The sequence below is a fragment of the Pseudophryne corroboree genome, chromosome 4, assembly GCF_028390025.1.
Source record: "Pseudophryne corroboree isolate aPseCor3 chromosome 4, aPseCor3.hap2, whole genome shotgun sequence".
Taxonomy (NCBI): domain Eukaryota; kingdom Metazoa; phylum Chordata; class Amphibia; order Anura; family Myobatrachidae; genus Pseudophryne; species Pseudophryne corroboree.
In genome coordinates this window covers 297,860,389-297,884,738 of record NC_086447.1, presented here as the reverse complement: position 1 = coordinate 297,884,738, position 24,350 = coordinate 297,860,389, and positions in this window count along the sequence as shown.

Below are 24,350 nucleotides of genomic sequence, written 5' to 3'. Positions count from 1 at the left end.
TCTCCCGGCATGTGTATTCTCTTACAAGTCACTCACGCTGAGAGTAAGGGACAGTCTGCACTCTACTTGCCAGGTCTAATCAACAGTGTATACAAGTGTAAGCAACAGTGTTGGTAAAACAGAAATAGCTCGCGGACTGTCCCCTACTCCCTCCCAGATTGAGATACTGCAGTCGTGCTTGAATGCCCCTAGGCATTCCAATAATGCACTAGGCAATTGCTTATATAAGGCCGATTCTGCCTGCAGGTAATTGTAGAACTATGGAATCATTCCGACCCGTTCGCACGCAGCGGTTCTTCGCTACGGTGCGAATGGGCCAGGACTGCAGCTGCATGGCGCCCACAATGCGCATGCGCGTCGTTGCCCGGTGATGGTCGTCGCCGGGCAGCGACGCCGGTAGCAAAGAAAGTGATTGCAGCGGCGATCGCAAGAAGATTGATGGCGGGAGGCATTCTGGGGCGTCTACTCACCGTTTTCCGGGTGTGGATATCCGAACGCAGGCGTGTCCAGGCGTTTGGAGGGCAGATGTCTGACGTCAATCCCGGGACCTTCGTCGCTGAATCCGTCGCACAGGGTAAGTATGTCTAGGGCTAGTCTTGTTCTGCTCAAAACTTTTTAGCATAGCAGGGCTGCACAAGCGTTCGTAGCCCTGATATGCTAAAATACACTCCCCCATAGGTGACGTCAAGTTGACCGCACGAGCAGCAAAAAGTTGCTACGTGCGATCAACTCGGAATGAGGGCCTATATCTCCCAGCAATCTGTTTTGCATCTGCTCACAACCTGAATAGCATGATTGCATAGCTCAAGGTAATTATGTAATTATTGTTATAAGCAGATTAAAGCCTGTTTTATTGTTAGATATTTTGGGAATTTGTGATAATATCCTCCCCACTCACCATTTGTTTGTTTTAGTTTTTATTGCTCGTATGGGTGATGGACAAGGGGTGGGGTCAATCAATGTACTTACAAACACACTTGCATCCTACACTCTAGATGGAGAAAATCTAGGGGTAACTATGGTGGAAAAAGATTTGGGGGTGCTCATAGATAATAGGCTTAGTAACAGTACACAATGCCAAACTGCAGCAAAAAAGGCAAGTAAAGTGCTTGCGTGCATTAAATGGGGCATTGAGACCAAGTATGAGGATGTAATCCTGCCGTTGTAGAAATCATTGGTACGCCCACACCTGTAATATTGCGTTCAGTTCTGGGCCCTATGGGGGGGGTAATTCCAAGTTGATCGCAGCAGGAATTTTGTTAGCAGTTGGGCAAAACCATGTACACTGGAGGGGAGGCAGATATAACATGTGCAGAGAGAGTTAGATTTGGGTGGGGTGTGTTCAATCTGCAATCTAAATTGCAGTGTAAAAATAAAGCAGCCAGTAACTATTTACCCTGCACAGAAACAAAATAACCCACCCAAATCTAACTCTCTCTGCACATGTTATATCGGGTGGTATTCATGTGACCGGCGGTCTGCTGACCGACAGTCACATGACCTCCTCCACCATCCCGCCGGCTCAGTATCCCGGTGGTCGGCATGCCGACCAACAGGGACTATTTCCACTCGTGGGTGCCCACGACACCCATAGAGTGGGAATAGAACCCGTGGCGACCGCAAGTCGCCACCGAGCCCGCAAGGGGCTTGCTGCACTCGCCCCTCCCCGCCGGGATCCAGGCGTCGGTATGCTTCCGGGATCCCGGCGTCGGTAAGCTGACCGGCGGTCAGGAGACTGCCGGTCAGCCATACTACACCCGTTATATCTGCCTCTCCTGCAGTGCACATGGTTTTGCCCAACTGCTGACAAAGATCCTGCTGCGATCAACTCAGAATTACCCCCTATATTACAAAAAGGATATCGGGGAACTAGAAAGAGTTCAAAGACGAGCTACTAAATTGATTAAAGGGTTAGAGACACTGGAATATGAGGAGAGGCTAACTAAATTAAATATGTAATAACTAGAAAAGAGGAGACTAAGAGGAGACATTATTAATATCTTCAAATATGTAAAGTGGAATTACACGGAGCTAGCAACGGATTTGTTTACTAAAAGAACTCTGTATAGGACGCGTGGGCACTCACTGAGGCTAGAAGAGAGAAAATTTTGTACAGAACGTAGGAAAGGGTTCTTCTCCGTAAGGGGAAAAAAGATTTGGAACTCACTGCCGGAGGAAGTAGTAATGGTAGAATCTGTAAATGCATTTAAAAACGGATTGGACAAATTTCTAACAGGAAAACGAATCAAGGGCTTTAGCATTTAGCATATTGACATTAAAATTATCTGGGAGTGGTAGGAATCCTTGCTGTAAATCGGTACTAAACCATTACTTCAGCATGCACATTATAAAATGAACAGATTAATGCAGAATACAGGTTGAACCCGATGGGCATTTTGCCTCTTTTCAACCTCACTGACTATGTAACTATGTAACATGCTTGTAGGTCTTCATATTAGTGGTTAGTAAGGCTGATTTTAGCCTTGGGCTGATTTCATTGGGGTGAAGAACTCTAAAGGGGGGTACCCACGGAGCGATCGCTGCTTAAAATCTAAGCAATCTGACTAGATTGCTTCAATTTTTAAGCATGATCGCTTCATGTGTACCCTCACAGCGATAGCGATGCGCAGCCCCGCGCATTGCTATCACTGCTGCTAGATTGGCCTGCATGCAGGCCAATCTAGCAGGTCGCTTATTTCACCCGCTGGGTGAAATGAGAGCCCCCCCCCAGCCACCCCCCGCATGCACAGCACACATCGCGCTGTGCTGAGTGGTGGGAGAGATGTGTGCTGAGCGGTTCGCTCAGCTCACATCTCTCCCACATCGGCCCGTGAATACGGGCCTTAAGAGTCAAAATTCCAAGGGTAACATCTGGACTTAAACTGGACAAAAACTGAAAGAAAACATCAAACAAATTAAGAAAAACATCTTACAACTACATCAACACTTGGACTGCTTCACAACTACAAATGTTTGTTCATTTCTAACATCCTCCAATCCTCACTGTCTGTGAACACTATACAACCAATTTCAGTAGACAACATTAGAAATACAATGTTTTGCTTCACATTGACAATACCTGGGATACATATTTTGGTCTGAGAGGCATAGGTTATGAAGGTACACTGGGTTGCTGTTTGCACAACAAACACTGTGTAGTTTTCCATCTTTCATCTGTTAACATTTGCCTTACTGGTAACCTGTGTACATTACCCACAGCTTATATACTTGCAAATTGTCTCTGAATTACCTTGGTATTACTATTACCTGCATTTCTGCAATTCTACTGCTCTGTCTCTTATTCTGCCACCACTCCTATTTTCAAATTACTACCTCTATTTACCTCATCCACACTATGCCCAGGCTGATAACACCCCCCAACACTCCTTGTCTACCTAATCCTTTATCTTGCCCCCTGGTACCACCCCTATCCTTCTCTCCTAGTCTCCTATATCTCATCCTCTCTCCTCGCCACTGTCTCCCATCCTCTCCTCTACTTCACTTCCCCTTTTCTTCTATTACCACACTGTCATTCACTTTTGCCCCATCATGGACACTCCACCCCACCACCCAGCCCTGCTCTCTCCCTTCTCCTCCTGCCACCTTACCTCTCCTCCACAAGTATCATAACCCAATCCTTCCTTGCCCCATTCCTGCAGTTTCACTAAACCCTCAATATACCTTCCTTCCAAATTTATCACACCGCTACAGAAGCCCTGATAATCTCATTCACATCACCGCCTCAGACTCTTTCTCTCTCTCCTGTGCCCTATTAATCTCCAATCCCCTGCATCTCCTAGCCATCACTGAAACCTGGATTACCCCCTCTGACATGGTGGTGGTGTTGGTGTCCTTTTACCCTCTAGCTACACCTACCAACTCATGCCTCCAGAACCACCCCTCACATTCTCTACATTCAATGTCCATGCTATACGCCTCTACCAACCTACTAATCTTCGAGTTGCTGTCATTTACCACCCCCCTGGCATTTCCTCTAAATTCCTTGATAACTTTGCTTTCTGGCTTCCTCACTTCCTCTCTTCTGACATTCCCTGAGATTTCAACATCCCTATTAATATCCCCACAAAATCCCCTGCCTCTAAACTCCTTAAACTCACCTCTTCACTTGGTCTCTCCCAGTGAACCTTCTCACCCCCCCATGTGAATGGGAGCTCATTGAATCTGGTTTTCACTCACCATTGTGATATTCCTGATTTCTATAACTCCCCATTTCCCCTCTCTGACCACTACCTGATCTCTGCTTCTCCATCTCTATCTCCTAAGGCCACCATCATTAAGCATAACATTGATACTATTGACACCACATCCCTATCCTCCCTGTTTGACTTACTTATCTCTCCTATTCTTTATCTCTCATGCCCTGACAAAGCCACTTCCCAATACAGTGCATCCCTTACTGCTGCTCTTGACTCTGTCGCTCCACCAACCACTATTCACCCTTGCAGATTACAGCCTCAACCCTGGCACACCAAATGCACCAGATATCTTCAAAAATGCTCATGCACTGCCGAGCGACAGTGGAGGAAATCATGCTCTAAGGCAGACTTCCTCCATTTCAAACTTATGCTCTCATCCTCCAGTGCTGCCCTTTCCCTCACTAAACAGTCATACTTCAAGATTCTCATCTCCTCCCAATCTTCCAACCTCCAGCGCCTCTTTGCCACTGTCAACTCTGCCCACCCCCACCTCATCTCCCCTCCTCACTGTCTGCTCTAGACGTTGCCAATTATTTCACATCCAAGATTGACTCTATACGGTAGGACATCACATCCCACCAGACCATCAGCAACCGGCCACCTCCTATCCCTTACCACCCCTCCCCATCCCTCTCACCAACTCTGACATCTTTCTCCCATGTATCTGGTGAGGAAGTCATTGTCTTCAACTGTTCCTCCCACCACAACACCTCTCCATTTGACCCTATCCCCTCCAACCTCCTATGCTACCTTTCTCCTTGCGCCTGTTCCCATTTTGCCCACCTTCTCAAACTCTCCGTCTTATCAGGCACTGTTCCCTCTGCCTTCAAGCATGCACTCATCTCCTCTATTATTAAAAAACCTACCAAACACCCTCTCCAACTACCGACTCATCTCTCTCCTCTCTTTTGCCTCCAAACTCCTTCAGCATATTGCCTACAATCGCCTTACTGCTTTTCTTTCCTCCCACTCACTGCTTGACCCTTTCCAGTCTGGCTTCCGTTCTTTCCACTCCACTGAAACCTCCCTCACAAAAGTCTGCAATGACCTCTATGCCACCAAATCTAAGGGCCACTACTATTCATCTTGACCTCTCTGCTGCTTTTGACACTGTGGACCACCCTCTCCTTCTGCAAGTCCTATACTCCATTGGTCTCCATGATACTGCCCTCTCCTGGCTGTCCTCCTATCTCTGTGACCATTCCTTTTCTGTCTTCTCTCATGACTCCACCTCTCCCTCTACGCTCCCACCCATCCTCTTTGCTCTGCTAATGCAGGCCGCCTCTCCTGCCTACTGATTACTTCCTCCGACCCTCAAGATTTCTCACATGCTGCTCCCTTTCTCTGGAATTCTCTACCTCTCCCCTTCAGACTATCCACCTCTCTACAAAACTTCAAACAGGCTCTGAAGACCCACTTCTTCACCAAACCAAGCCTAATGTCATTTTAACTTTTTGTTCCATGCACACTGTCTACCCCATCTGTGTCACCCCTGTCTGTCTGCCCCTCCCTTTTAGACTGTAAGCTCTCACAAGCAGGGTCCTCTAGAGTTAAACAGATTTTTGCAAGATACATTTGGAAGGGCTCTTAATCTAAGATTACAAAGAGTACTCTATCTCTTCCTCAATCTGTGGGAGGAGTAGCCTTCACAGATGTGGAAAAATATCACTCTTCTTGACTTTTGAGCCAAGTAAGAGATTGGTTTGAGTTATAATCTCCAAAACCGTGGGTACTTAAAGAAAGATGCATCACGCATCCCTTAGCTCTCCCAGACCTGTTCTGGTTGCCTCCATTTGTTATTTACACACTGTCGGGCCCTTGTAATGTGGTTAGGACCACATTAATTGCTTGGCTAAAGTTGGTTTCTCCAGTGCAGAGATCACTTTTCCCTCTCCAGCCTTATTACTAAAGTCCATAGTGACCCTAATCCCGAATCTACTACTTGACACTTGGACTAGAGGTGGTCTTTCTATGTTAGGTGATGTATTTTAGGGGACAACTTAGCTCCCTTCTTTCACCTTCAGGAATGGTATGGCATCAAAAAGCAGGACTTTTTAAGTACTTACAATTGTGACATTGGCTTCAGCCTTATCTTCCCTCACCGGAAGGTGCCGCTTTCATACAGGGACGTGCTTTCAACCTATGAAAGCACGCCCCTGTGAGTGAGGCCAAAGTGATTGACAGCAGATCCAGTGACGCCCCCCGCTCCCATATCTTTCCCCATGCACAATGGGAGGCACCTTGATCGGTGCCTCCCAAACACACTTTAAACCTATAATGATGAGTAAAATAATAAAGGAGATACTTATGACACAGAATATGTGTCATAAGTATCTTCTTTGTATTATTTTACTCCTTAATGACAGGGGAGGCACTGCCTCCCCTGCCTCCCCTGACTGCATGTCCCTGCACCAATCCAAGGCACCCCTGCAAGTGTCCCGAAGCATCCCAGGGTGCCACGGCACACATTTTGAGAACTCCTGGGCTAGCCCATTCCATAGAGTTACTTTAGTGACTGCTGGGGTCCCTGGTCCGGCCATTGTTAAATAGAGCTACAGTAAAAGGGCTCGCAGTCATTAGGTCAACACCAATTGGTCAACGTGCACATGGTCGACATGGTCAAAAGGTTGACAGTAACAAAAGGTCGACATGTAAAAGGTAGACAATGGAAAAGGTAATCGGGAACAAAACGTTGACAGGAACAAAAGGCTGACATCACAATAGTCGACATACAAAATTTCTACACCTATTTATTTGTTTTTTTGGGGGTGGCACATTTTGATTCTGTTCTCATCTGGGACTTCTATTTGTTGAAATGCATCCCCTCGCAGGCTCCCTGTGCTCGCCATGCTTCGGGAGCGGTGTCCCACTCCACTCCACTTTGCTCACCACAAGATTATTATTTGTGACATGGATAGTCAATGAAGCAAAAGCTGAAAAAAAATACCCCCCCAAGAAAACACGTGTCGACCATATGTGTGTCGACAGGGCCGAAACTAGGCTTTCTGTCACCCGGGGCAAGGCACAAATTCGCACCACACACACACACACACACACACACACACACACACACACACACACACACACACACACACACACACACACACACACACCCCAAAAGAAAAAAAAAAGGTTTTCCACCTGTCCTATATTGTCTTGTAAGTGCTGTTTTCTTGTTTGCCCACTTGATTATGTACTGTGTAATGGGCACTGTGGCTCCCTTGTGGCACCATATAAATAAAGGATAATAATAATAAATAAATATATATATATATATATATATATATATATATATAGTCCTAAACAATAGTAGCAATGGCCCAGGTGCCCTTTGTACTGAATAGATACCCACTGAAAAAAGACAATGGCACTTAGGTTTTTTTTTTTTTTTGAAGTGTTACAAGTATATTGTCAGGTGTCACATCAAATAAGCCAATGTTACGAGTCCGTAGCCCAAAGGGGCTAAGGAGGGGATACAGGCGCCAGAACATTGGCTTATTTAATACTTTACAATATACTTGTAACACTTCAAAAGACCCTGACTGAAATATTTATATATCTATATTTATGTGTATAACATTATATAACATTTTATATATATATATATATATATATATATATATACATACACATACACACATAAGCACATATCCAGCAGACAGTGCAGTGTGCACTGCAGCCAAGCTTAGCCTGTTGCCCCAGTGCCAGCACGCACCTTCTTTTGGGTGCGCATCATGGGCTCACTCTGTGACAGGAATAAACTGTGACTATCTATACAAGTAACCATTGCTAACTGCACCGTTAATTTGTTTCATATATATAATTTGCACATTTTGTCATAATAAACAGATATGTTTATACATATTATATTCTTGAAGAGCGCGAGAACCCACAACCCTTTCTATAATACTATTGCACACAGGGGACGGGTACCCCTGTAAGGGTTCCAGCCGCACTCCGGCATACATGATCTAAAGAGCACATACTCGGTCAATCCCTGTACTTACACACGCTCACTCACTACTGTCCGCGGCCGCCAGACTCCCGCCTCCGTCCTCTCTTTAGCGCGGCCGCATTCTGCCTCCTTCCTCTCTCATCGCTCATGTGACATCATGATGCACCGCATCCGCCGCGTCCCATGTGCCGCGTCCGCATCCCGGAAGCGCCGGGACCCTCTAGTGCTGCTGGCACCTGACAGCAGGTAACTTACTGTCGGGGGAGCTAGCGGGGCCAGTGCTGCACCAGAAGTGGTCTCTTAGCGCCCCCCTACTGCCCAGCACCCGGGGCACGTGACCCCCTAGCCCCCCCCTTGTTGCGGCTCTGGTGTCAACTATTACTGTATCGACAATTTGAACCTGATGACCTTTTGACCATGTTGACCTTTTGTATGTGTCAACCTGGTGCATTTTCACCATATGGTGTCAACCCATTGACTGTCTATCAAGACCAGTGGTGGCCAACCCACGGCTCTTGAGCCACATGCGGCTGTTTCATCTGCTGCATGCAGCTCGGCCGGCTCCTGGCCACCGATGCCTGGCACATACACTTGTCTCCGGCAGCGGTGTCACTCTTCAATTCACCGTCGGTCTGTGAGCCAATCAGAGCTTGCTGACCGGCAGCTAAGGCTCCGGATTGGCTGCTGGACCGCTAGCTTTGATCGGCTCACGGACCGGTGCCTAATTGAAGAGACACTGCCGCCGGAGAGTGAGGGGCAGGAGAGGCGTATGCCACGCTCTCCTCCCCTCACAGACAGCAGCATTGCTGTGAGCAGCATGGGGGAAGGGGGGCATATATATCTGGCACTGGGGGCATAGCTGGCACTGTGGGGACATATATACCTGGCACTAGTGTCATAGCTGGCACTGGGGGCATAGCTGGCATCGGGGGCATAGCTGGCACTGTGGGGACATGTATATCTGGCACTGGGTGCGGAGCTGGCACTGGGGGCATATCTGACACTGGGGGGGCATAGCTGACACTGTGGGGACATGTATACCTGGCACTAGGGGCATAGCTGGCACTGTGGGGACATGTATATCTGGCACTGGGGGCATATCTGGCACTGTGGGGACACTGGCACTAGGGGCATAGCTGGCACTGTGGGGACATGTATATCTGGCACTGGGGGCATAGCTAGCACTAAGGGCATAGCTGGCACTGTGGGGACATGTATATCTGGCACTGGGGGCATAGTTGGCACTGTGGGGACATGTATATCTGGCACTGTGGGGACATGTATATCTTGCACTGGGGGCAGAGCTGACACTTTGGGGACATATATATCTGGCACGGGGGGCATACTGGCACTGTGGGGACATGTATATCTGGCACTAGGGGCATTGCTGGCACTGTGGGGACATGTATATCTGGCACTGGGGACATATCTGGCACTGTAGGGACATGTATATCTGGCACTGGGGGCATGCCTGGCACTGTGGGGGCATGTGTATCTGGCACTGGGGGCATATCTGGCATCATGGGGACATGTGTATCTGGCACTGTGAGCATATATGTATCTGGCACTGTGGGGCATATATGTATTTGGCACTGTGGGGCATATATGTATTTGGCACTATCGGGCATATGTGTACTTGGCACTGTGAGGCATATGTGTATCTGGTACTGTGGGGCATATGTGTATCTGGTATTGTGGGACATATATGTAACTGTGGGGTTATATGTGTCAGGCACTATGGGGATATGTGTATCATGCACTGGGGGCATATATGTATCTGGCACTGTAGGGGCATATGTGTATCTGGCACTGTGGGGACATATATTTCTGGCAGTGTGGAGGCACCCATATATTGACATTTTTATATGTATGTGGCACTGTACAACATGACTAAAAACTGAGTTATGACACAAGGTCATACTCCTACAAATGTCATACCGAAAGGTGTGTGCACAAAAATGGGGTGTGGCTTTGTGAAAACTAGGCCATGCCCCATTTTTGCACGCGCATGATACTGGCTCTTGCCCTTGACTACAGATATTTTCTGGCTCTTTGCCTCTGGCTGGTATAGCTTGTATAGCTGGCACTGTGGGGACATGTATATCTGGCACTGGGGACATATCTGGCACTGTGGGGACACTGGCACTGTGGGGCATAGCTGGTACTGGGGGCATAGCTGGCACTGTGGGGACATGTATATCTGGCACTGGGGGCATAGCTGGCACTGTGGGGACATGTATATCTGGCAGCGACCGCCTCTGGCTCAGAGGCGATCGCTAGGCAACGACGGCCTTCGGCCATCTGGCATGCGCCGGCATGCTACGGCGCCGCCGCATGCACAGTTCCGACCTGATCGCTGCGCAGCGATAAACTGTAGCAAGCGATCGGGTCGGAATGACCCCCAATGTCCCTAGTAGGACTTACCGCCCTACATGCTCGTTGCCACGGTTTTCTTGCTCGTTGCCAGGTGTTACATGCTCATTGCCATGGGTTTCTTACTCGTTGCCAGGGGTTACATTCTCCTCGCTGGCGGTTATATGCTCCTTGTTATATATTTCTATGCTCGTTGCCTGGAGGTTACATGGTCATTGTCCGAGGTTTACATGCTCATTGCCAAGTGCGCCAGTGCTCCCGGAATCTGCACTTCTGGGTAGCGCTGTGAGCGATGCGCTCCCCTGACAGACGTTAGAGGTAAAATAGTACCTCTAGCATCTTTCTCCTCCAAGGCGGTGGCCATTTTTAGAGGGGCGCGGGGTCTGTGCCCTTCGGCGCCAGCAGTGGGCTGGTGGTACAGCATACCGGCCCCATATTTCTTCATTGCTTTCACTATTTCTGAGTAGAAAGGGGGAGCTGGAGGAGCCTTCAGAGGCAGTAAGCGATCCAACTGCAAATTCTGAGAAAAAGATGCGGGCGCATACGCAGCGCCTGTCCTACGCATGCACCCGCATTTTCAGCAAGGGGGTGCAGGAAATGTGATTGCTTCCGCCTGTCAATCAGACAGAGGTGGTCATGGGGTGGGGTGGGGGGGGGGGTGGCGGCAATGCTCCATTTACAGGGCGGAGGTGGCCAAATGGGGGGGTGTCGGGGGCATGATCATGGCGGATGTGTGATGTCACATGCAATCGTCGCGATCGAGAAGCTAAGCTGCGCTGGCAGGAGACTTCACTAATTTCTACGATGAAGCAGAAATTGCGAAGCGATCACAATTTCTGCTTCATCAAGGGTGGGAGGCAGTGGTCAGCATACTGGGTGGCCTTGCCCTGCAATGGGCGGCCCCCAGCATGCTAAGAAAAGGATTGCAAATTCTGCTAATTAGCAGAGTTTGCAATCCTTACTGAATTAGGCCCATAGTTTCTGAGGTTGAAAAAGTACAAATTGTCGATCGAGTTCAACCTATTAATGGTCTCCTACACTGTATTATTTTTAGGACTCATTTTATCTGTTGTGAATGTTAGCTTCTGTTCTTTTTTTTAACTATAGTGCATGATCTACCCCCCATAGCCATGTATATCCTTATCATTTTTCTCTCTGTGTGTGAAATGTCCTCTCCTCTGACCTAAGCGGATGTTCACGTATCCTCTGTGTTGATCTTACCAAAAACAAATTCCCTGCAAGCTCTGTGTATTGTCCTCTTATATATATGTAAATGTTAATCATGTCCTCTCTTAATCTCCTCTTTTCCAGTGTAATCATGCCTTTCCTTGTATTCTAGCATCTCCATCTTCTTAATCAATTTGGTTGCCTGTCTCTGAACCTTTTCCAGTTCCAGGATATCCTTTTTTTTTTGAGAGAATTTTTTTCTTGATTTTAATGTTTAACAATACATTTGCAAAGCAGAAGATACATACATCAAATAATAGCACACATCGCGCTCAGTATTAAATAATAGTAATATTGTATCTGCATGAAAAAGGAAGAGGTGACGAAACAGATCAAACAAATAGGTATGTCTGAGTGTACTGTCAAAGTCGAAAAATATAGCGACCTATGATGCCTTGTACTAACCCCATGCGCTTGCCCGATGCACGTGCACATTCTCTCCCATGCGTGCGCATATTCGCAGTTGCGTAACGACGCCTCCACGGTCGTGCGCTCAGGCGCGTGGTATGTGTATTTACGGTAGAGTTTGTGTGCGTCTGGTGGGCGACTCGATCGTTACATAGTTAATCTAAATAGTGTATTTTATAAGTTATGGTCCCCTTAACAATATCAGTAAGTTTGTTTAGTGTAACTGGTTCATGGACAGAGAGATCCCTCTTTACATGATACGAAGGGTCAGACAGGCTTTGAGCAATGGTGTTTAGTATGTAACGGAAGAGTATATTATTAGTAACATTCCGGTGTTGGTTTGAAAGAGATTAATCGCTCCTGCGAATAGTTATGTTTATAAGAAGTTTATGGACATTTACTGTATTTGTGTTAGGCGCCGAGGGTCCGCTCGTCAGTGCGGCCGGCGCCTAGCAACGGGGACGCCACTGTCGGATCGTGTTCCCCGTTGCTGGGTCTAGGTTTATATCATCACTGGTTTCCTGGCTGTGTAGCATGCAGCTGCACGGCATGTTGTAATTATCACTCATCTGTTTCCCTGGCCATGCAGCTTGTCAGCTGCATGGCATTTAATCCAATCAGCCTCCAAACAGCTGATTGGAAGACTCTCTGTTAAAAGCACTCCCAGGACTCCTCACAGACGCCGGTGATAGCTTCCTGTTTGCCTGATTCTGCTGCAGAGAGAGTTCCCAGTCCCGGTCTGTTCGTTTGTTCCTGTTCTCAGTGATCCAGTACTCGGAAGTTACCATCTGTTCCTGGAGTCTGACCGAGCACCTTTAACATCTGGTGGTGTTCGTGAGTCACGGCGCAGCCGTGTGTTGCGGCTTGTCCGCTACTATTTATTATTGTGTTTATTTTGAGTTCTGGAGCTTTGCGGAGGATTCCGCTTCCACAAGATCCACTCTGGTGTCCAGCGGTGCCGGATAGGAGTGTCGGATCCGTGGATCCTTGGTTGTCCTTTTCCCTGGCGGCTAGTCCGCACATACCTTTTGATTTAGTTAAGTTAGCTTGTAACCCCTGGCTTGGTTGCTTAGTCAGAGGGCCCCTTGTTATCACCCTGTCTCGGACTTCCCCTTGTCTCCCATTAAGACCTGCGGGGGCATCGGGGTTGGGCAGACATAATCCGCCCTTCGAACGCGGCTGCCATGGGCTCAAGCAACCATAGTCTCGCAGGGGATTTCTGATAACACGGGCGAGACAACGGAGTTAGGGCGCCAGGGGTTACTAGGCTCTCCAGCTCCCACAACCTGTATCTCATTCCTGTACTCAGATCTCTGCCATAAGATCTTCTCCAGTCTGGAGTACAGGAATCGTAACATTATCACCGGCCAGACAAAAGAAAAAATTTCAACAGGAGTTAATTTTTTCACTTATCCAGTAGGGAGAATTTTGTCGGCCTCATGAATCCCACCGGTGTTGGGCCAAATCCTGGCCAGTTTTTGGTTAGTCAGATTCAGGAACTTACCCAGATGGTTCAGGATCTGTCCCTCCGGGTGAGCTCACAGGAAGATCTATTACGGACTTCCCCGAGGGTCATCCCTGAACCAAAAATGCATCTGCCTGACCGTTTTTCTGGGGATAGAAAACAGTTTTTTAATTTTAAAGAGTCTTGTAAACTGTATTTTCGTTTAAGACCAGTTTCCTCAGGTACGGAGGCTCAGCGGGTTGGAATTATAATTTCTCTGCTTCAGGGGGATCCTCAGACCTGGGCTTTTGGTTTAAAGACAGACGATCCGGCCTTATCGTCTGTAGACGCTTTTTTGAAATCTTTAGGGCTATTGTATGACGACCCTGATAGAGAGGCATCCGCAGAAAGTCAGTTGCGTGCTCTAAGACAGGGTAGGAATCCTGCAGAGAATTATTGTACAGAGTTTCGCCGTTGGTCGAACGACTGTGGCTGGAATGATCCTGCCCTGCGCAGTCAGTTTCGCCTCGGCTTATCTGAATCTATAAAAGACAGCCTCCTTCAGTATCCCGCTCCTGAGAACCTTGATAAACTCATGGAGCTCTCTATTAAAATAGATCGTCGGCTCAGAGAGCGGAGGACTGAGAAAGGGGCATCTGTAGTTTCTTTTCCCTGTGTTTCTTCCGTTCCGATAGACATGGAGGAGCCTATGCAGATTGGTCTCTCCAAATTGTCTCCGGAAGAAAGAACCAGGAGGCAAAATTCTGGTCTGTGTTTGTACTGCGGAGGTAAGGGACATTTTGCCCGTAGTTGCCCAAACAAGTCGGGAAACTTCCTGACCAAGTGAATAGTGAGGGGGTTCACTTTGGTCTACAGCTCATCTCCTCAAATAATTCACTATTGGTTCCTGCTAAAGTTTCTTATGACAGCCTCTGTTCCTCGGTCTCTGCTTTTGTGGACAGTGGAGCTGCAGGAAACTTTATGGACTTAACATGGGCCAAGGCCTTAGGTATTCCTCAGTTAACCTTAAGTAGGTGTATCACCATGCATGGTTTAGATGGGAGTCCCTTATCCAATGGGGTTATTTCTCTATGTACACCTCCTGTTTTGCTCTCGGTGGGAGCTCTACATTCTGAAAAGATTGAGTTTTTTCTTACCCATTGTCCAGCAGTTCCTGTGGTTCTGGGTCACCCTTGGCTGGCCTTTCATAATCCCATCATAGATTGGCAGTCTGGGGAGATTCTACAATGGAGTACCATCTGTGATAAAGAATGTATTACACTTCCTATCCGAGTAGCTGCTGCCAGGTCCGCACATATTCCTGGAGAGTACCAAGATTTTTTGGATGTGTTTTCCAAGGGCAATGCGGATATTTTGCCTCCCTATAGGCCTTATGATTGTACCATTGAGTTAATTCCTGGTGCCACGTTGCCTAAAGGAAGGTTATATGCATTGTCTGGTCCTGAAACTGTGGCCATGAATGAGTATGTGAAAGAAAGTCTTGAGAAAGGGTTTATCAGGCCATCTAAATCCCCTTTAAGTGCAGGTTTTTTCTTCGTAGAGAAGAAGGATGGTTCCCTCAGACCCTGCATTGACTTTCGAGCCCTGAATAAAATCTCAGTAAAGAATACTTACCCTCTGCCTCTGATCTCTGTCCTCTTTGATCAGCTACGTTCGGCTGTTATTTTTTCTAAGATTGACCTGAGAGGAGCATATAATCTCATTAGAATCAGATCGGGGGATGAGTGGAAAACGGCATTCAGTACTTAATCAGGTCACTATGAGTATCTGGTCATGCCTTTCGGCCTATCTAACGCTCCGGCAGTCTTTCAGGATCTCATTAATGATGTGCTCCGTGAGTTTCTGGGAAGATTCGTTGTGGTCTATTTAGACGACATTTTGATTTATTCTGACTCTATAGAACAACATGTTACCCAGGTGCGTCAGGTACTTAAGAAATTACGTGAAAATCACTTGTATGCCAAACCGGAGAAGTGTGAATTTCATGTCACGGAGGTATCCTTTTTAGGGTACATTATTTCCCCTCGGGGATTCCGAATGGAACCTAAGAAGCTCCAAGCCATCCTGAGTTGGGCGCAACCCACCAACTTAAAAGCAATTCAGCGCTTTTTAGGGTTTGCGAACTACTACAGAAGGTTTATTCACTCTTTCTCTGACATAGTTGCTCCCATTGTGGCACTCACTAAGAAGGGAGCAGATCCTACCAATTGGTCATGTGAAGCTAAAGTATCTTTTCAGGCCTTGAAACAAGCCTTTGTCTCAGCCCCTGTCCTTAGACATCCCAACCCAGAATTGCCTTTCATCGTTGAGGTAGATGCCTCGGAGGTTGGTGTAGGGGCTATCCTTTCTCAGAAGGATCCAGATTCCCTTGAGTTACATCCTTGTGCCTTTATGTCCAGGAAATTCTCATCTGCTGAATCCAACTACGATGTTGGTAATCGGGAGTTGCTGGCTATTAAATGGGCTTTTGAGGAGTGGAGACATTGGCTTGAAGGAGCGACCCATACCATTTCTGTTTTGACAGATCACAAAAATCTTCAATACATTGAATCAGCTAAGCGACTGAATGCCCGACAGGCTCGTTGGGCTTTATTTTTCACTCGTTTCAAATTCATTATCACCTTCAGACCTGGTTCCAAGAATACCAAGGCAGATGCCCTCTCACGCAGTTTTCTTCCCGCTCAAGACAACAGTCCTGTTACTCTCATACTTCCGCCTTCAGTCATTCAGGCAGGTCTCACACAGGATGTTTTTTCTCAATTGAAGCTGCTTCAACATCAAGCTCCGGGAAATACTCCTGCTGGTCGTCTTTTTGTTCCTGAGTTTTTGAGAGCAACTGTTTTGGAGGAATTTCATGATAGCAAAGTTGCAGGGCATCTGGGAGTCGCTAAAACTTTTGAATTGGTATCCCGCTCAGTGTGGTGGCCTGGTCTTTCTAAAGACATTAAAGAGTTTGTTTTTTCGTGTCAGGTCTGTGCACAGCATAAAGTTCCCCGTTCTTTGCCTATTGGTCAACTTATGCCATTGAATGTTCCTCTTAGACCATGGTCGCATATCTCCATGGATTTTGTGGTGGATCTCCCTCTGTCAGCTGGATGCACAGTCATATGGGTGGTAGTGGACCGTTTTAGTAAGATGGCTCATTTTATTGGTCTTCCCCGATTGCCATCTGCCCAGGGATTGGCAGTCTTGTTCCTCCGTCATGTTTTCAGACTCCATGGGTTACCCACTGATATTGTTTCTGACAGGGGTCCACAATTCATTGCACAGTTTTGGAAGTCTTTTTGTGCTTCGTTAAAAATGAAATTATCATTAACCTCCGGTTATCATCCACAATCAAATGGACAGACTGATCGAGTGAACCAATCCTTAAAGCAATATTTGCGTTTGTACTCGGCCAAACTCCAAAATGACTGGTCTGAGTTTCTTCCATTGGCAGAGTTTGCTTATAATAATGCCTGTCATTCCTCCACCAATGTGTCTCCATTTTTTGCAGTTTTTGGTTTCCACCCCAGAGCTAATTCATTTTTCCAACATTCCTCTGTCTCCTCTCTGGCCCTGACCTCTCATCTTAAACTTATTTGGAAAAAAGTGCACATAGCTCTCAGAAAAGCAGCTTTTAAGGAAAAAGAGTTTTCGGACAGGTTCCGGCGGCCGTGCACTTTTAGAGTAGGAGACAGGGTGTGGCTGTCGACTCGCAATATCAAACTTCGACAAACCTCAGCCAGATTGGGTCCTAGATTTATTGGACCATTTCTCATTATCAAAAAAGTCAATCCAGTTGCTTTCCGGTTACAGCTACCAAAAACGTTACGAATCGGAAATACCTTCCATTGCTCTTTGCTCAAACCATATGTTTCATCTAGCAGATTTCCTCGTAAAAAACCTCAGGGGAGATCACCAGTTAATGTACAGGGTCAGCAGGAGTTCGTGGTTGAGAAGGTTCTCGATTCCAAGCTGTCCCGGGGTCGGCTTTATTTTTTGGTGCATTGGAAAGGTTATGGTCCTGAGGAAAGGTCGTGGGTCCTAGATGAGGACCTTCATGCCCCAAGGCTCAAAAGGGCATTTTTTCAAGAATTTCCTCAGAAACCTGGCTTTAGGGGTTCCTTGACCCCTCCTCAAGGGGGGGGGTACTGTTAGGCGCCGAGGGTCCGCTCGTCAGTGCGGCCGGCGCCTAGCAACGGGGACGCCACTGTCGGATCGTGTTCCCCGTTGCTGGGTCTAGGTTTATATCATCACTGGTTTCCTGGCTGTGTAGCATGCAGCTGCACGGCATGTTGTAATTATCACTCATCTGTTTCCCTGGCCATGCAGCTTGTCAGCTGCATGGCATTTAATCCAATCAGCCTCCAAACAGCTGATTGGAAGACTCTCTGTTAAAAGCACTCCCAGGACTCCTCACAGACGCCGGTGATAGCTTCCTGTTTGCCTGATTCTGCTGCAGAGAGAGTTCCCAGTCCCGGTCTGTTCGTTTGTTCCTGTTCTCAGTGATCCAGTACTCGGAAGTTACCATCTGTTCCTGGAGTCTGACCGAGCACCTTTAACATCTGGTGGTGTTCGTGAGTCACGGCGCAGCCGTGTGTTGCGGCTTGTCCGCTACTATTTATTATTGTGTTTATTTTGAGTTCTGGAGCTTTGCGGAGGATTCCGCTTCCACAAGATCCACTCTGGTGTCCAGCGGTGCCGGATAGGAGTGTCGGATCCGTGGATCCTTGGTTGTCCTTTTCCCTGGCGGCTAGTCCGCACATACCTTTTGATTTAGTTAAGTTAGCTTGTAACCCCTGGCTTGGTTGCTTAGTCAGAGGGCCCCTTGTTATCACCCTGTCTCGGACTTCCCCTTGTCTCCCATTAAGACCTGCGGGGGCATCGGGGTTGGGCAGACATAATCCGCCCTTCGAACGCGGCTGCCATGGGCTCAAGCAACCATAGTCTCGCAGGGGATTTCTGATAACACGGGCGAGACAACGGAGTTAGGGCGCCAGGGGTTACTAGGCTCTCCAGCTCCCACAACCTGTATCTCATTCCTGTACTCAGATCTCTGCCATAAGATCTTCTCCAGTCTGGAGTACAGGAATCGTAACAATTTGCAGTTCATTATCCATGCGGCGGGAATCCTGAGATTCCCTCCCACCTGAGCAGTATGAAATAGTCACAGCCCACCTGTTCGAATCAACCTATGACCTTTTGTTATAATGTGAAGACAGATTCCTGTGTCCAATGAACAATGAGATTGTAGGGCCCTTTGTAGTGTACTGTATGTAGTGTATATAAGAACAGCCAGCCACGGCCAGCTCAGTCTACTCTCCACAACGGTTTTCATCATTGACTAACTAGAGAGCTGGTTCCAGGACTGCGCAGCGATCATTCCCCAGTGTGTAAGTTTTTCTCTGTAACCAACTTGTTCTCTGTTTGTATTTGCCATACTCTCTCGCTCTCTGTTATTGTTTAGGATTAAGACGCTGTTGTATATTGTATAATTTCAGTTATTCTGTTTAGGTGTTTTATGTTAGTGCTGTAGTGTATAAGCTGTAACTGTTTTCCCCTTTTACATACTAAAATCATCTAGATAAAGGTTTCGGAACCTTATAAGGTATTGTGTGTTTATCATTACATTGCTAAGGGTATTCGGAGCGTCTCAATCGCTCAAGCAGCTTTTATATTAACAAGGTTAAGAAGCGTTATATCATTACAGTATTTCAGTATTAGGGTTTACAGTATAAGTATATCCCTTCAGTGTGTTGCTAACAAGGTTTACTGTGTGTCATCCTGTGAGCGTCTGCGCCGCTCGTGTTCCACTCGTGGGCACAGCGTCTGCTACGCTAGTAGCGTAGCATTACGGTACTCGGGCCGCCTATAGCGTGTTCGATACCCAGCGTAAGCCGTGAGCGAACGTGCCGCTCGTGCGTCTCGACCACGGCCTAAGCGTCTGCTACGCTAAGTGCGTACCATTACGGTACCCCGTACGCCCATTGCGCACTGAGTCTCTTACCAATATATAGTGAATGTTATAAGATAAATAATCAGCTTTATCAATTGGCGGCTCGTCCGTCCTCCACATATCCGCTCTAGCGAACACAAGCAGACTTTATCTGTCAGCAAAGGGCGGGAAGGTAGTATCCCTTCGTATCCGTGTTGGTGGTGAGGGATACGGTAGTGCTGACTAGATAAGCGTCTGCATCGCTACGTTGTAGGAGTGCTGGTGGAATCCGGAACCGGAAGGTAAGAACAGTACGCTATTGTCTTTTAAAACTGTTTTATTTCTGTTTGGTACACATTGCGTACGCAACACACGCACACACCTGCATTTTTCATTTGTGTAATTTCACATCTCGCCTTCCTGTTTGCCATTTATCATTGATAACGTGCTGAGAAAGATTTGTTGCTATTGGTAGTTAAAAGTAAAATTAATACGTAAGGGAGTAATTTGTAAAACACGCACACGGCTTTGCCTAAGATACAAGGGAAATCTGTGTGGTGTTCAGTAAATGATTACAGTTAAATATCATTTGCATTGATAGAAACGTGTTACTTGTGTTACTGTGGACGTGTCTGGCCTGCGTACACGTGTCCCTAACAAAGGGCGGGACAAGCGTACGCGACGCAAGGGCTTACACACGTAGCGTATATTACGCAACGGAGCGTATGGGTACACCCACATAATACAAATCACACGATAGCATTGTTTTAGTAGGCGAGACGGAAGCAACGCGATAATAGCGCAAGTCAATCTCAGGGTCCTAAATTTTAGCGTAATAAATCCTTCTCTAGTTGTAACTCCTTTGGGACTAGACTGCGATACTGAATGAAAGGGATTTCTGTACAGAAACGAAAGTAAAGAGTATATGAGGTGAAAGAGTGTGTGCATATATATATATAAGTTTCTCATTTTTGTTGGAACCCCCGGAAGTCGAGTGAGGTACACCCGTGAAAGTGACAGCGCGTGGTGGCTTGGGAGGCATCCCTTGTTAAATATTGAAATAAGAGCATTAGAGTATAGCAGATTAGGAGGTCTACTGTAGACACAGACCAGGAGGTCACAGACCAGGAGGTCTAGGTACAGCAGACTAGGAAGTCCGCTATAGATAGAGTCAAGGAGCACAACCCCAGGAGGGTTGGTGCGGTACCCATATAGGCCATTAAGCTCTGGCTGAAGGAATTCGCAGCCGTAATTTTCGATTCCGTTGGTCGTTCCGCACATAAGATTAGTTGCTTATGTGCAGTACGATTGTACCGCATGTAATTGTGTGCATTAGTTTGTAACTTGACCCAGTACCATTTGCGTACGCTAGAGGGGTCATAAACGCTATTTGTACATTCTAACGTGATTTGTGTAAATTTTTTTATTTTAAGGGAGGTTCGCTGGTCACTCAGGAATTCTCTAACAACCGATACTTGCTGGGGACGGGTAACCTACTCCCACAACGCCCCAGTAAATAAAGGTTTATAGGGGCCCTAGGTTGGGTACATCAGCTCTGAGTCAGTGATTGAAGTACTGGCCAACGTGGGCGAGAAGTGAGTGAAAGCACTCGGTCGAACTTTCACCGTCGGCCTACCCCGGACATCTTGGTTTTTGTAAGGGTTCGCTGAAGACCCTGATTTGAAGGTCAGAGGTAGTGAAAGCAACACCTGCAAAGATGGGGGCCAGTTGTTCAGGTAGGGGGCGATCAACCCTGGTTCAGGTTGATGTAGTAAACCGGCCAATAGGGTCGGCAAGGTATATCATGTGTGAGAAATACGGTTCACACACAGAGGTTTTGTGCGATGAATGGGAAAGAATGACTGTGCATGACGGGGAAAAGTTCCCACGGGTAGGCTGTTTTAGCCCCGAGGTGTTACAAAATCTAAGGAGAAGGATATGTCTCATTAAATCTGCAAAGAGACGGATCAAACATTATGATTATTTACAATTATGGCAACAGGAAGGTGAAATACAAAGAGGATTGGCTCAAGCGGCTGGATCTAACCCTACCAGGAAACTGATAGCCACCGCACCACAACCACCATACATAACAGGAGAGAAAGTGGTTACAGAGAATGGCACACTGGTGTATGATAAACATGCACTTAGTAACTGTATAGATGTTAAGAATAATGTAACTAAGATTGTTGATGCTAATACTAACCCGTGCAAGCTGTACCCTGTTTTAAACTTTCCCCAGGATTGTGACCAAGAGGATGAGCCCACAACAATATCGGCACTCTCTCTAGCAGCCACCATAGCAGAAACAACAGTGGGCACGGCCCAACCAGTAAGAGCAGTATCAAAGGCCCCTAGTGGAGGGACAGGTGAGGTCGTATCAACTGGTAAGTACGGCACTGTACACTATGCAGAAACCATTACACCACATGTTGTAGAATCTACTCAGAATGATGTTATTGAACTTAATCCCGTCAGGGTAATTGCAGTACCAAATGGGAAAACTGACACTTCAGGAGTCACTCCTGTCAGAAACATCGCCATGCACTGCCCCTTTTCCCGAACGGAATTAAGATCAGTGGTGTCTGAATTCCCTGATCCTAGGAAAGATCTAGTTGCAAGCCAGAAGTACATTAGAGAGCTAGGAAATACTGTGGAGCCCAATAACAAAGATTGGCGGACATTGCTGAGGGCACGTTTACCCTCCAATGTCGACTCAGCGAAATTTATAGCTGACTGTAGACTAAATGAAGAGGTACCCCTTACTGAGGAGTACAATCAAGATAATGTGAAAAGAATTAATTTGCAGCTAGGAGTATATTTCCCAGCTGTTGCTAAATGGAACAAAATTTTCTCCATCAAGCAAAAAGAGGGAGAAATAGCTGCTGATTATTTTCATCGGGCACTGCAGGAAATGGCTAAGTATACAGGGATAGAAGACATTAAGACAAATGTGAATCATAGAGAAGTAGCAGTATCTGTGTTAATGGATGGTTTGAAGGAAGTATTGAGGACGAGGGTACAGACCACCCAACCATGTTGGCGAGGTTTGTCGGTGGCTACTTTGAGAGAGGCCGCTATTGATCATGATCGGAACATCACCAGACACAGGGAGTCGCAGAGTGATAAGCTGATGGCCGTAAGTATACAGGCCCTTACCACAAGGCCAACTCAGCATAAGTCTCAGACCCCTGTGGGTAAGTCAAATGTGGTAGTTTGTTATAATTGTCACAAAGAGGGACATTTTGCACGAGACTGTAGAGTGAAAAATATACAAAACTCATATCAACCCCCTAGACAACGACATGACACACGAAATTGGGATCAAGGACCGCAGAGACGGAGTTATGAGCCACACGCAGGGGAAACAAAAAGGTATCGCCCAAGAAGAGACTGGCAAGTCTCTGATAGTTCCCATTTACCCCCTTTACAGGTAATAGCTGCCAGCGCAATGCAAGGAGGTCACCACATACAATAGGGGTGGGGCCACACCTGTAGTCTGCAGCCAGTGAAATTAATTGCGAGCCTTGGAAGTGAACCCGAGGTCACAATTGATGTAGCTGGTAAATCTCTAAATTTCCTTGTAGATACGGGGGCGGCCAAGTCAGTGATAAATTCGACCGTGGGCATGAGTACCACTGGTAAAACAATTCCAGCCATGGGAGTAACAGGAGTAGTACAACACTACCCTTTAAGCAAACCTGCAGAGATTACGATAGGGCCTTTGCATACCAAGCATTCTTTTCTGCTGGCTGCATCGGCTCCGACTAATCTCCTAAGGAGAGATTTACTGTGCAAAATGGGATGTGTCATATATTGTACTCCTGAAGGTGTGTTCTTGGACATACCCGAAAACCACGCTCAGGAAGTGCAGGATATGCTAGACTCCCCAACAAGATTAATGTCACACACTGTTATTGTAAATAGGTGTCCGTCCAAGGTAGAGGAAATGATTTCCCAGATACCGGAATCGCTTTGGACCAAGGATGGACAAGACACTGGATTAATGGCAAACGTAGCCCCAGTAGTTGTACAAGTAAAAGATGGTAGGATAGCTCCAAAAATCCCACAATACCCTCTGAAGCCAGAGGTGGAGTTAGGAGTTTACCCTGTAATAGAGTGCTTGCTACAACAGGGCATTCTGGTAAGGACGTCCAGCACTGCCAATAGTCCCATCTTCCCTGTTAAAAAGAGTGGGGGGAGGGGTTACAGATTAGTGCAGGATCTAAGAGGGATCAACAAAATAGTTGAGAGTCAATTCCCCGTAGTGCCAAATCCAGCTGTCATCCTTATGCAAATCCCTCCCACTGCCAAATTTTTCACTGTGATTGACCTCTGCTCCGCCTTCTTCTCGGTACCTCTGCACTCTGACAGTCAATACTTATTCGCATTTACATACAGAGGAGTTCAGTACACCTGGACTCGCTTACCACAAGGTTTCATTGACAGTCCAAGTATTTTCTCGCAGGCCTTGCATGATTGTTTACAGTCTTTTCAACCTGAGAGTGGATCAATATTAATACAGTACGTAGATGACCTACTGCTGTGTTCAGATTCACTTGAATCGTCCCTGAGAGATACGAAACAACTCCTGTTTCATCTTTCAGACACCGGACACAAGGTTTCCAAAGACAAGTTACAATTATGCCAGACCAAGGTAAAGTATTTAGGACACTGTCTGACGCAAGGACTGAGACACCTCACCGCTGATAGAATTCAAGCAATTCGTGACATGACTCTGCCACAAACCCAGCAACAGATTAGAACGTTTTTAGGAATGTGTGGGTA